General features: G+C 35.7%; 1 pseudogene across 1 annotated transcript; it reads left to right on the top strand.

The window, feature by feature from the left end:
• Nucleotides 1-5337: 5337 nt before the first annotated feature.
• Nucleotides 5338-8084, top strand: LOC306885794 (annotated as a pseudogene). The gene is made up of 4 exons: nucleotides 5338-5370; nucleotides 6771-6857; nucleotides 7326-7631; nucleotides 7968-8084. The product of its transcript is annotated as an uncharacterized misc_RNA (transcript).
• Nucleotides 8085-13172: the final 5088 nt, after the last annotated feature.

The raw sequence follows: 13172 nt of genomic DNA, 5'->3' as shown, positions 1-13172 counted from the left end.
AAACACATTTATTACAGTATTTATTCATCTTTTTTAATGTTAGTTAATAAAAATACAGTCATTCGTTGTTAGTTCATGTTAGTTCACACTGCATTAACTAATATTAACAAGCACAACTTGTGATTTTTATAATGCATTAGTAAATGCTGAAATGAACATTAACTAAGATTAATAAATGCTGTAGAATTGTTCAATCTTAGTTCATGTTAACTAATGTAGTTAACTAATGAACCTATTGTAAAGTGTTACCAAATATGCTATAGAGTAATTAGCCTATGCATTATTATTATAATACGCTACATAATTACATAAGTGAAACAGCACATTTGATCTCTTTTATTTTACTCCTTGTTTATTTATACTGAATCATGATTTAACAAGATAAGATTTATAAAATGTTGTTCATGTAATATTCTTTATATTACCTTTCTCTTGGTTTTGTTCATGAGAATGAAAGAAGAGTCTCATGATTATTAGTTCCCTGTTTCATTATTTACAAACATGTGACTTGCCAGTAAATACACTTATTGCTATGGAAAGACTGAACTGGTCTCATGATGCATATGGGTTAGATAAAGTTGTATGGATGACCTTTTTAATAAAATCAATGTAATGTGATTCAAGGGGAAACAATTCTTTGCTTATTGTACTTGCCAGAATATTTTAACTTTAACAAAAACACACTAAAAAGTATATTATTTTGCCGAAATGGAATCATTGTGATCTAACAAGACCTGGTTCCCTGCTAAACAAAGCATAATTGACCCAGTACGAGAAGTGCCCCTCCCCTTTATTGACTCCACACCAAATGCTTTAGTGATAGAGAGTATAACAATATATTGGAACAATTATAATTACTCCTTACTTGTTGTATTGTTACCTGAACCCTTCCTCTCGTCTAAAAAATATAATTTATTGAAGCGAAGCTGTAAAAACAGCTTCTGCAGTTTTAACTCGTCATCAGAGATGAATACAGTAACACATGTTAACACATGTATATGTGGATGGTCCCACATATACACAAACCTTTGTAAGATTGCTAGAAAGGTTTGGAGTCTCACTAGCAATCAATGTCATCCAATTCCATACCATCATCACAGCATGAGGTGGGTGAAAATACAGTTCACAACAGGTCAAACTATATTTTTCACATATACCATTCAGAATTTCAGAAAAAAGTGTGATGCCTTTTAGTACATTAAGAGCATTTGAAATTGTTTTTGGATATGCAAACTTTAACTTAAAAACTTTTTTTTTTCCTATAGCAAAACATTTCCTCAAATTGGGGATTATTTCCCACAAACTATAATCACAAAACAAAACTGTATTCCAAAAGTGACAGCTTAATTTGTGAGGATGATTTGTGAACAATGTCTTTGTTAGTGCAACAGGTCAGTTAAAAAAAAAGCCTTTGAATCATGTGTTGTAAAACCTGAGAAAATGTAATCACCTTGACAGTAAAAACAAATATCCATAAACACAGTGACTAACCATATAAGACACCCAGTAAACAACATAAAAGGTGAATGCTGTGAAAAAACAACTACAACAAAAACATTAGATTTTCTCCCATGGAAGCCGTGCACTGAACAAGAACTGATGAAGCAAGATAAGGGACCAACAAAAGCTTCTGAAGAGCAACCTTATGAGGTCTGAAGTCTTTTTCAGGGGCTATTAATGATGATCATGATGAAGTGTTCCGGTGTGAAATGTTCCGTGATAATTGAAATCAGAGTTATGCCACATACATAAGAGTGGTTTTGCATATTTCAGTGGTCCTTATCAGCAGTATTTAAAAAGGTGGATGGAGATGGGCACTGCCACAGACAAAGCACCTCAACTTAGAACCAAACAACTGGAACAATGAGACACTTGGCTGTCCTCTATATGTGCCTGCTCCTCTTCATTGTTCAGGTGAGTGATCATCAGATGCAACCTCTGAAACATCAATGGATATTTATTATATCTCTAATTATTTATATATAAATAATATTTGTAACTATATGCATATACCATTGTTCAAATGTTTGGGGTCAGTAAGGTTGACGTTTATTTAGCAAGGATGCATTAAATCAATCAAAATAGACCAATTTGTTTTTCACAATGTTTTTTGTTTGTTTTTTAAATCTACTTCAAATAAATGCTTTTGAACGAAAAAAAATTCAAACAACAAATGCATCACAGTTTCCACAAAAATATAAAGCAGGAAAAACCTATTCAACAATAATAAGAAATGTTTCTTGAGCAGCCAAAAGGATCATATGACACTGAAGACTGGATTAATGACGTAACTGAGTAAAACTGTTATTTTAAATTGTCAAATTACACTAAGAGTCATTCTTAATGATCCTTTTATTCATTCTTTTTATTCTGATTCCTACTAAGAAAATCACTTAGTTAAAGAAACCTTAGCTGCTTAAAAATATTAACTTTGGTTTTAACATGTGAAAAGCATTCATTTGCATCCACATTTACATTTATTCATTGTCCAGGTGCTTTTATCCAAATCAATTTACAAATGCAGAACAATTTGTAACTGGAGAGTCAACACTATTCATAGAGTAAATTACTGATCCATCGCCCTGAAAAGTGAAGGTGGTGCTTAAAAAAAGTGCTTCTAGTTGTAAGAAAATATTTGCCCTTGTTGTTGCTAGGCCTTATTCATTTATGAGTGGAAAAATTCAGATATTAACTGGGATGATAAAGAGGAGATGAAAAGGAACTGACAGAAAAAGCCTAAAGGTCCAGGATATGCAAAAGAGCAGTCTGGCCTTTAAATATAGCGAGACAAGAGTTGTGTACCCGACATGAACTTTTATTCTCCCTGCAGCGAGTGTGGGTGTTCTAATCATGTTCTGGTACCATCTGCCTGTCCTGTTCTGATGCAGGACCAACCTGTACACCCACATTCTAACTACCATCTGATAAACATACAAGCTGGGCTGAGATTATTACCACTCAGTCCACTCAGGACATTTTCTGCAAGCATAAGGGGACATTTTCATTTTGGAATTTATTAGTCATGTGTCAATGTCTCTTTCACAAACACCAGTAAAACTGCATATGGTCACACTTTATATTAGGTGGCCTTAACTACTATGTACTTACATTAAAAAATAAGTACAATGTACTTATTGTGATCATATTGTATTTCAAAACACTTTTGCTGCTATTGAGGTGGGATATGGTTAAGGTTAGTGACAGGTTTGGTGGTATGGGTAGGTTTAAGGGTGGGTTAAAGTGTAAGGGATGGGTCAACAGTGTAATTATAAATGTAATTACAGAAATTAATTACAGATGTAATTACATATAGGTATTTTTAAATATATACGTACAATGTAAAAACATGTATGTACACAATAAGTGCATTGTATCAAATGATTAATTTCAACATATTTAAGACCACCTAATGTAAAGTGGGACCCTGCATATAAACATCAGAGTATAAAATATATTAGAAGCACATATATAAACTCAGCAATAAAAGATTTGGCAGTTCACTTCAATTTTCTTTCCAAAGATGCATGAATTGATTCTTCATGTTATGAGAAATATATATATATATATATCTCAGTTTAATGTTCTTCTAATTCTAACACAGAGTCATTCAGGGTGATTCAGTCATGCCATTGCTATTCTTTTCTTTTCTTTTCATGTTTCAATTAAAATGGAAAAAGTTTCTGTCATTCTGTTAAGTATTTCAAATGACAATTTTATCACTAAAATGTCTTTATCTGCTCCTTCTAACAGAGCACACCTGAACAGACCAATAATAACACAACAATCAGTCCTGTGACTGAATCCTCATATACTTTCTCCCAAATTATGACCGACTCAAACGTCACTACCACTTCACCAACTCATATTACCAGCCCTTCTCCAAACCTTCAATCCCAGAGCTCCAGGATCCCTTCACCACGTCCCACCATAACCCAACCTCTGTTTACCAGACCTGTGGTCACAACCAGCACCATGGCAAAACCACCGCTGACCCCCAACCCAAGCCTTGGCTCCTCCAACCAATCTCACGGGAGTGCTTCAGCCCAATATGTCCACTTTGGATTTCTGCTGATCTCTCTGATGTTTCTTGTCGTAGTGGAACTTTAATGCAGTCACACAGAGTGCCAAATAATGCTTTACCTGCATTAGCTCTCATTAACGTCTAGAACTATTAATCATTCTTCAGTTATTTTTGTAGTTAGTAGTCAGGAAATGTTTTTCTGTGGCACTTTAATGTCTATTTTACTATATATATAACTCACAAATATTGTATAACTATAAACAAAGTATAACTTTTCTTGCTTTACAAACCAAATGCAAATACTTCGACTTTGCAAATGAACTTTTTAACTGATAAGGCAGGTGTGCAGGAACCAGACCTCTCAGGACATTTCCTGCAAGCATTTTCATTTTAAATTCATTGGTCACATTTCAATATCTTTGTCACGAACACCAGTTAAACTGCATATAAATATCAGAGTATAAAATACATTATGAAGAAATACATATATTAAAACTCTGCAACATCTGAGTTTTAATTTCATCTTCTTTCCAAAGTCACACAAACTGATGTTCTTAACACAGCTCAGTTTAATGTTCTTCTAGGTCTAATACAGAGTGATAATAATGTTTGAGCATTCCAGTCATGCCATTGCCACTGAATGTGTCCTACTTTCATACAGTACCACTTTCACTGATTTGCAATCTAGCATGATCAATAATACATATATTGTTTAAACGTGTGGAAAGCATGATCTAGCAACCAAACTAACCTCTCATAGTCTCATATTTTCACAAATGCAAAAAAAAAAAAATCTTAATCTGTATTTTTGCTTAGTTTTAGTATAAATATCTCAACATTGTTTAAACAAGACATATATTTGAGAAACAAAATTGTGTAAGATTTCTTGATTAAAGTAAGACTTTAAGTTTTTTTCTTTAAACTTTGTTAGATTTATGCTTAAAATAAGAATTTTATAATGGTAAAGCAAAAGCAATAAACTATATTCAATGACAAAAATGTATCTTTATTTATTTTGCTGTATTAAGATAAACGGATGTTTTTATATTTGCACTGGAAAATAAGACAACTTTTTAAAGAAATGTTAAGAAAGACTGTACAAATGTCATTTTGAGTGCAATGAGTGAGAGGCCAGCTGATTGGCTGTTTGAGATAATTTTTGTTGTTTCTGTTTATGGCAGAGGGGAGTAGCATATAAAAGCTTGTTTATAAAAGCTTGTTTGCAAACAAGGTTTAACCACCCACACATTAGCATCTGGACCAGGACCTCCCTTGTCCTGAACATCATGTACAAGATTTTGTTTTTTGCATTGCCCATGGCAGCTCAGCTGTTATTTACATCTGTACAGGTAATTTTTATTTTTTTCAGTTTGAGTTAGTTAAAAAGTACATTTATATTAAGGAAATTGATGTAAGATCCATATAAATAATGAGTGTGACTTGTTTTGAAATATGACAATTTACTATTAAAGCAAATTCATATCAAACAGTTCTTTTGAAATGAATTGTTATTATTGTTACCGTGTTATTTTAAATGATGCAAAAAACAACCGGAATGTCAGCACACTGATATAACTGTTCCAAAACATTTATTAAAACTCATACAATGTTTCGATCATCAGCTCTTTATCAGGCATGTGTATTTTTTATTTTATTTTAAATGATGGCAATTTTGTTCTTGTTGTGGCTTTTCAGATGTTTCACTGATAATAGTTTATCAAACACAAAATTAGAAAGCATTACTGTATAGGCTTTTCTAAAGTATTTTCATGCATCAGTGAAACAAAAGAGCCTGATGTCATATTCAAAGGGTATGATTTGAATATTTCATATTCAAAATAACTTACGGTGGGGGATGTAATTTGGTTTTATAAGCAAATAGATTTATCATGGTAAACATTCCATTATTTCACATTTTAGATCAGCACACAAAGTCCATCTACAAACATACAGAACATGACCACTGCAATCACAGTAGCAACAGCGACAGCAACAACAGCACCTGCAGCAGCAACAACAACACCAGCAACAACAATAACAACAACAATAATAGCAGCAACAACAACAGCAACACCAGCAACAACAACAACAATGGCAAGCCCAGCAACAACAACACAAGCAACAACACCAGCAACAGCAGGAGCAACAACAACAACATCGGCAGCAACAACAACAACAACAACAACAACAGCAAGACCAGCAACAACAACACCACTAACAACAACAACAACAACACCAGCAACAACAGCGGCAACAACAACACCACCAACAACGACATCAGCAAGACCAGCAACAACACCACCACCACTAACAACAACAACAACAACAACAACACCAGCAGCAACAACAACACCAGCATCAACAGCAGCAACAACAACAACAACAACAGCATCACTAACAACAACAACAACAACAACAGCAGCAACAACAACACCAGCAACAACAGCGGCAACAACAACACCACCAACAACAACATCAGCAAGACCAGCAACAACACCACCACCACTAACAACAACAACAACACCAGCAGAAGCAACAACAACAATAGCAGCAACAACAACAACAATAACAACAATTGCAGGAACAACAACAACAGCAACAAAACCAGCAACAACAACAACAGCAGCAGCAACAACAACAACAACAACACCAGCAACAACAGCGGCAACAACAACACCACCAACAACAACATCAGCAAGACCAGCAACAACACCACCACCACTAACAACAACAACAACAACACCAGCAGCAACAACAACACCAGCAACAACAGCAACAAAACCAGCAACAACAACAACAGCAGAAGAAACAACAACAACAGCAGCAGAAGAAGCAACAGCAGCAACAACAACAACACCACCGACAACAACAACAACAGCAAGACCAGCAACAACAACAACAACAGCACCACTAACAACAACAACAGCAGCAGCAACAACAACAACACCAGCAACAACAGCGGCAACAACAACATCAGCAAGACCAGCAACAACACTACCACCACTAACAACAACAACAACAACACCAGCGGTAACAACAACACCAGCATCAACAGCGGCAACAACAACAACACCAACAACAGCAAGACCAGCAACAATACCACCACCACCACTAACAACAACAATAACGCCAGCAGCAACAACAACAACAACAACAGAAGCAGCAATAATAACACCAGCAGCAACAACAACAGTGACGACAACAACAACACCAGCAACAACAACAGCAGCCACAGCAACAACAGCAAGACCAGCAACAACAACACCACCACTAACAACAACAACACAAGCAGCAGAAGCAACAACAACAACAGCAGCAGCAACAACAACAACAACAACAACAACAACAACAACCGCAGCAGAAGCAACAACAACAACAACAACAACAGCGGCAACAACAACACCACCAACAACAACATCAGCAAGACCAGCAACAACAGCAAGACCAGCAACAACAACACCACCACTAACAACAACAACACAAGCAGCAGAAGCAACAACAACAACAGCAGCAGCAGCAACAACAACAACAACAACAACAACCGCAGCAGAAGCAACAACAACAACAACAACAACAGCGGCAACAACAACACCACCAACAACAACATCAGCAAGACCAGCAACAACACCACCACCACTAACAACAACAACAACAACAACACCAGCAAAAGCAACAACAACAACAACAATAACAACAATTGCAGGAACAACAACAACAGCAACAAAACCAGCAACAACAACAACAGCAGCAGCAACAACAACAACACCAGCAACAACAGCGGCAACAACAACACCACCAACAACAACATCAGCAAGACCAGCAACAACACCACCACCACTAACAACAACAACAACAACAACACCAGCAGCAACAACAACACCAGCATCAACAGCGGCAGCAGCAACAACAACCACAATAACAACAATTGCAGGAACAACAACAACAGCAACAAAACCAGCAACAACAACAACAGCAGCAGCAGCAACAACAACAACAACAACAGCAACAACAGCGGCAACAACAGCAAGACCAGCAACAACAACAACAACAACAGCACCACTAACAACAACAACAACAACAACAACACCAGCAGCAACAACAACACCAGCATCAACAGCAGCGGCAACAACAACATCAGCAAGACCAGCAACAACACTACCACCACTAACAACAACAACAACAACAACACCAGCAGCAACAACAACACCAGCATCAACAGCAGCAACAACAACAACAACAACAACAACAACAACAACAACACCAACAACAGCAAGACCAGCAACAACACCACCACCACCACTAACAACAACAATAACGCCAGCAGCAACAACAACAACAACAACAACAACAACAACAGAAGCAGCAATAATAACACCAGCAGCAACAACAACAGTGACGACAACAACAACACCAGCAACAACAACAGCAGCCACAGCAACAACAGCAAGACCAGCAACAACAACACCACCACTAACAACAACACCAGCAGCAGAAGCAACAACAACAACAACAACAGCAGCAGCAGCAACAACAACAACAACAACAACAGCAGCAGAAGCAACAACAACAACAACAACAATAGCAGCAACAGCAGCAGCAACAACAACAGTAGAAGCAGCAGCAGCAGCAGCAACAACAACACTGATAACAATAAACAGTCCCACAAACAGAACTCCCAACCTCAGTTCTTCATTCGGTCTACTGTTCCTGCCAGTGTACCTGTGGTGGCAATGAGCAATTGGTGGTCTCTGGTCTGTAAAAATGATGAGTAACCATTTGAAATCAAGAGCCACTACGTTCAGGAAAAATGTAGCTTGTTCATTTCAATTCTGTATATATAAGAACATTGGGTTGTCACTTTATTTTACGGTACATATACTTGCATGTATTTACAGTGTACTTACCTAAGAAAGTACTGGTAATATAAGGTTACTACATGGGGTAGGGTTAGGTTTAGGGGTAGGTTCATGGTTAGTACCTAGTTACTGTAATTACTATAATAAGTACATAGTATGTACACGAGGAACAGGACTGTAAAATAAAGTGCTACCAAACATAGTCTTTTTTCCTTTTCTTTTTAATTATACTTTCACATAAACAATAAAATAATTGTGAGAAAAAAAAATAATAAAGAGTACAAGAAGTCTAAGATCCAGTGATCAGAATCTCCTTTTAGTCCCTCTGTCCAGATTTAAACGTAGAAGGGATCGAGCTTTCTCTGTGGTCGGGCCTCGGTTATGGAACAATCTGCCGCCTCAGATTAAAGTGGCATCTTCCCTATCTGTTTTCAAGTCACTTTTAAAAACACATTGGTTTGATCTGGCCTACTGATATCCCTTTCTTATTACACTGTATTATGATCTGGATTATTACTCTGTTTTAAGAATGTCTATTTGTCATTCCTTTTTGGTTTTTAATTTATATGTTGTATTATCTCTGTTTTATGTGTTTATGGTTTGATTTTAATGTACAGCACTTTGGTCAGTGTTGTGGCAGTTTTTAAATGTGCTTGATAAATAAATGAACTTGAACTTACTTGAAATTCATAAATAATATTAATTTGATAAGGACATAAAATAACTAATTTGCAATAACTAATTTTGACTGTACGTAAACTATTTGTACACATATTCTTATTCTGATTTTACTCTAAATGATGCTGGTTTCATTCGCAAATGTTCAGCTGACTGGAGTTAAAAACACACGCTATTGACTCAAATAACATCAGTCTATTTGCCTCACAAATTGATCAAAATTGTAAGCTTCCGCACACATAAATTTTCATGAAAGATAAATTGTCTACATATTGTTCAACTTCCCTGTGGTGAAGGTCAACACTGTCACAGTATAGATTGCATGGCACAGCTAGAATTAAACGACTGCAACTGACAGATTTACAGCATAATTGTAAAGTTTTATGAAAAAGCATTTGTTAAGGAATTTATTATTAAAATTAGTATCTTGTATTTGTGTCCATTGTGTTTGTTTTATGTGAATTAAAAAGGCAGTTTTCAAGAGGTTGAGAATGCAAATTTTTATATTTTTGGGAAATGTAGTGCAAAGACTAAAAACAAACATATGCATATACAAAATTACATATAATATAATATAATGGACAGATGGTCTCTAAACCTAAAATGGACAGATTTACAGCAGAATTGTAATGTTTTATAAAAAGTCTTTATGGAACTAATCAATAAAATTAGTGTATTTGTTCTTGTGTACAATCCCAATTCCAAATAACTTGGGGCATTTTGTAAAATGCAGTGAAATTAAGAATCTGAGTTGTTAAATCCCTTTAAAATTTATTTATTGACAAAAGTGCAAAGAAAAAATGTATTTTGTAAATATAAACAAATTTTGATGTGTTCAATTTCCAAAATTTTGAGGTTGTCTTATTTGAAGTCATCCTAGGAGTAAAAGCATTTTTAAGTTTTAAGTTAAATATATTCTGAAGCACAGTCTAAAAAACTTCTGAACAAAATTAGAGAACACTTTCAGATACTTCCCGGTTAGTGGCGTTAATCTGTCACCTGGTGCTAATTTCCTTAATTATCTGATAAACTCTTTAACTGGCAGCCTAACTTGTGACTGAAAACCTCCAACAACAGGTTGTCCAGAAAGCAAGAAAAGTTGGTCATTCCAAATCTGTGATTTCTAGAATATTGCTTTTTTACAATGTCACTAACTCATTCAAGACCCCCAAAATGGCTGGTCGTCCACAAAAGACAAATACACAAAGGACAGAATAATGCAGAGAATCTCAATGGACAAACGGTTCAACACTACAGTTGTAATTGCTTGCCAGTTCAGCGCTGAACAGGACATACAGTGTCTCGAAGTTTATCAGAATTTCCCATCAGCAGAAAGAATCAAAAGGCTACACTAACCTTTGCTGAGGAGCATGTTCTGTGGAGAGGGGGGAACTTGTCCAAATTTCACTTTAGTGATGAAAGCAAGTTTAATTTATTGGGTCCAATGGGAAATATTATGTCTGTCATCAAACTGGGGAATGACTGGACCAATAGTGTGCAAATAAGAGATTAGAGGAAATATTTTCTGCAGCAGGAGTTGGGCCTCTTATACAACAACATGGCAGAATGAGTGCAAATATTTATCAGAACCTCCTGCAGCGATATTCGGTTTCTTCTCTGCGTTCATTGCCCAATTAGCCAGCAATTCTCAGGCACACTGTCCCCTGTCACACAGCAAAACAGCTAAAGCAGTTCATTGAAGCTAAAAACAATAAAATGATGAAATGGATGGGCCAGAGTTCTGATCTAAACCCAATTGGAAATCCATGGAAAATCCAAAGTTATGACTAAGAAACCCGCTGTAGTCACCGAACCGTGGAAGAAAACGGAAGAAGAGTTGGCCAAGATCACACCAGAGCAGTGTGAGAGACTGGTGATATCCTGCGGCCACAGATGCTGAAGTCATTCAAAGCAAAGGTCTGAACACTTCCTTCTAATTTTCAGACATTTTAGTTGTAATCTTTCTTTGTTCTACAATCATTGCTGTTCTCTAAATTTGATCACTGTGTTTTCCACAAAATAAAGGGTTTTTGTTGAAGTGCCTAGGTTATTTTGTAAAACCCTGTTCTACAGTATAGCCACAACTAAAATTCCTTCAAATGTTTAATGATGATGATTACATTATTTCTGTAAACAAAAAAATCAAGTGTTCTGTGGGCCTAATTTTGATCTCCACTGCATGTATGTATATTAGTGCTGTTAAATGATTAATCACGATTAATCGCATCCAAAATAAGTTTTTGTTCATAAAGTATGTGTGTGTACTGTGTATATTTATTATGTATATATAAATACACATCCACGCATGTATATATTTAAGAAAAATGACATTTATATATTAAATATATTTACATATAACAAATGATATGAATATAAATATATACATGTAAATAGTTTCATAATATATACTGTATGTGTGTGTGTATTTATATATACATAATAAATATACACAGTATAGATATACTGTAGTATGTGAACAAAAACCTTTATTTTGGATGCGATTAATCATGACTGATCGTTTGACAGCACTAATGTATACACACACACACACACACACACACACGTGTGTGTGTGTGTGTGTGTCTGTCATAACACGGTATTCAGATTTCATGCTTGCATGTGAAATTCATAATTATTTCCAAGAATGAGGTCTGAATACCATGCTAAACACTTACTGACAAAATCCTAATATGGCATTTTATTCTGTTTGATAAATTAAAGCATTATAATATAAAAATCGAACATATACATTTCTGCAGCCTGAATACAACAGCCCTTCAAAATCACAAGTGTGTCAAGAGTACAGAGGCCTGTTGAGGAGCATCCATACACATTACCCTCTATTAATATTTTAAACAAGTCACTCTTCAAATCAGTGTGACCTACATTGGCAATAGAGGGAACAGTTTTGATGAGAAAGAAAAAAAAAATCAGGAAGTAGAAAACAGAAGCTACTCTAAAACCAATGAACAGCATGTAATTCTATAAAGCTTATATAAGTTCCACTTGAGTCGTGAGTGTAAATGATATCATAAGTTTATGTCTTTATTGAGAGCATTATAGGAATCCTTTTTTTTTTATATGATTTTCCTCATGGTCAGAGGAACAAGGAAGCAAAAGGATATTTCCAAGAAATATGACTAGACCCTTAAAGTTCAGCAGCTGCTCATAACAGTTTGTTACAGTATAACTGGAAAATGGGGAGAAAAGAACCCCTCACCATTAAATATATGTTTAATAATGAGAAAATTGGGAAACTATACTGGCATAACATCAGGACATTCGCATTTCAATGATCTTTTAACACAGTGAATCTAAATAAAAAGATGACATATATTACCACACAATGTGAGAGGCAAAGAGGACAATCGTTTGGTTTCTATTTACAGGAAAAAGGTTAACTGGTAAAAATCCACAAATAAGTAACATCATAAAGTCAATAGAAGCTGGGCACACAACCCAGAACAAATGTCACCTTCATCCTGGACCAGGGAGTGGCTGTTCAGCCTGAGAGTTTTCACTAATCCACACCTGTGTCCGACCATGAGAACATGACATAATTACAGCTCATAGATGAGCCCTATATAAGAGCGCAGGAGGGACACGGGCCACATTGT

The sequence above is a fragment of the Barbus barbus genome (assembly GCF_936440315.1).
Source record: "Barbus barbus genome assembly, chromosome: 19".
NCBI classification, from domain to species: domain Eukaryota; kingdom Metazoa; phylum Chordata; class Actinopteri; order Cypriniformes; family Cyprinidae; genus Barbus; species Barbus barbus.
This window is presented reverse-complemented; position numbering and strand designations above follow the sequence as displayed.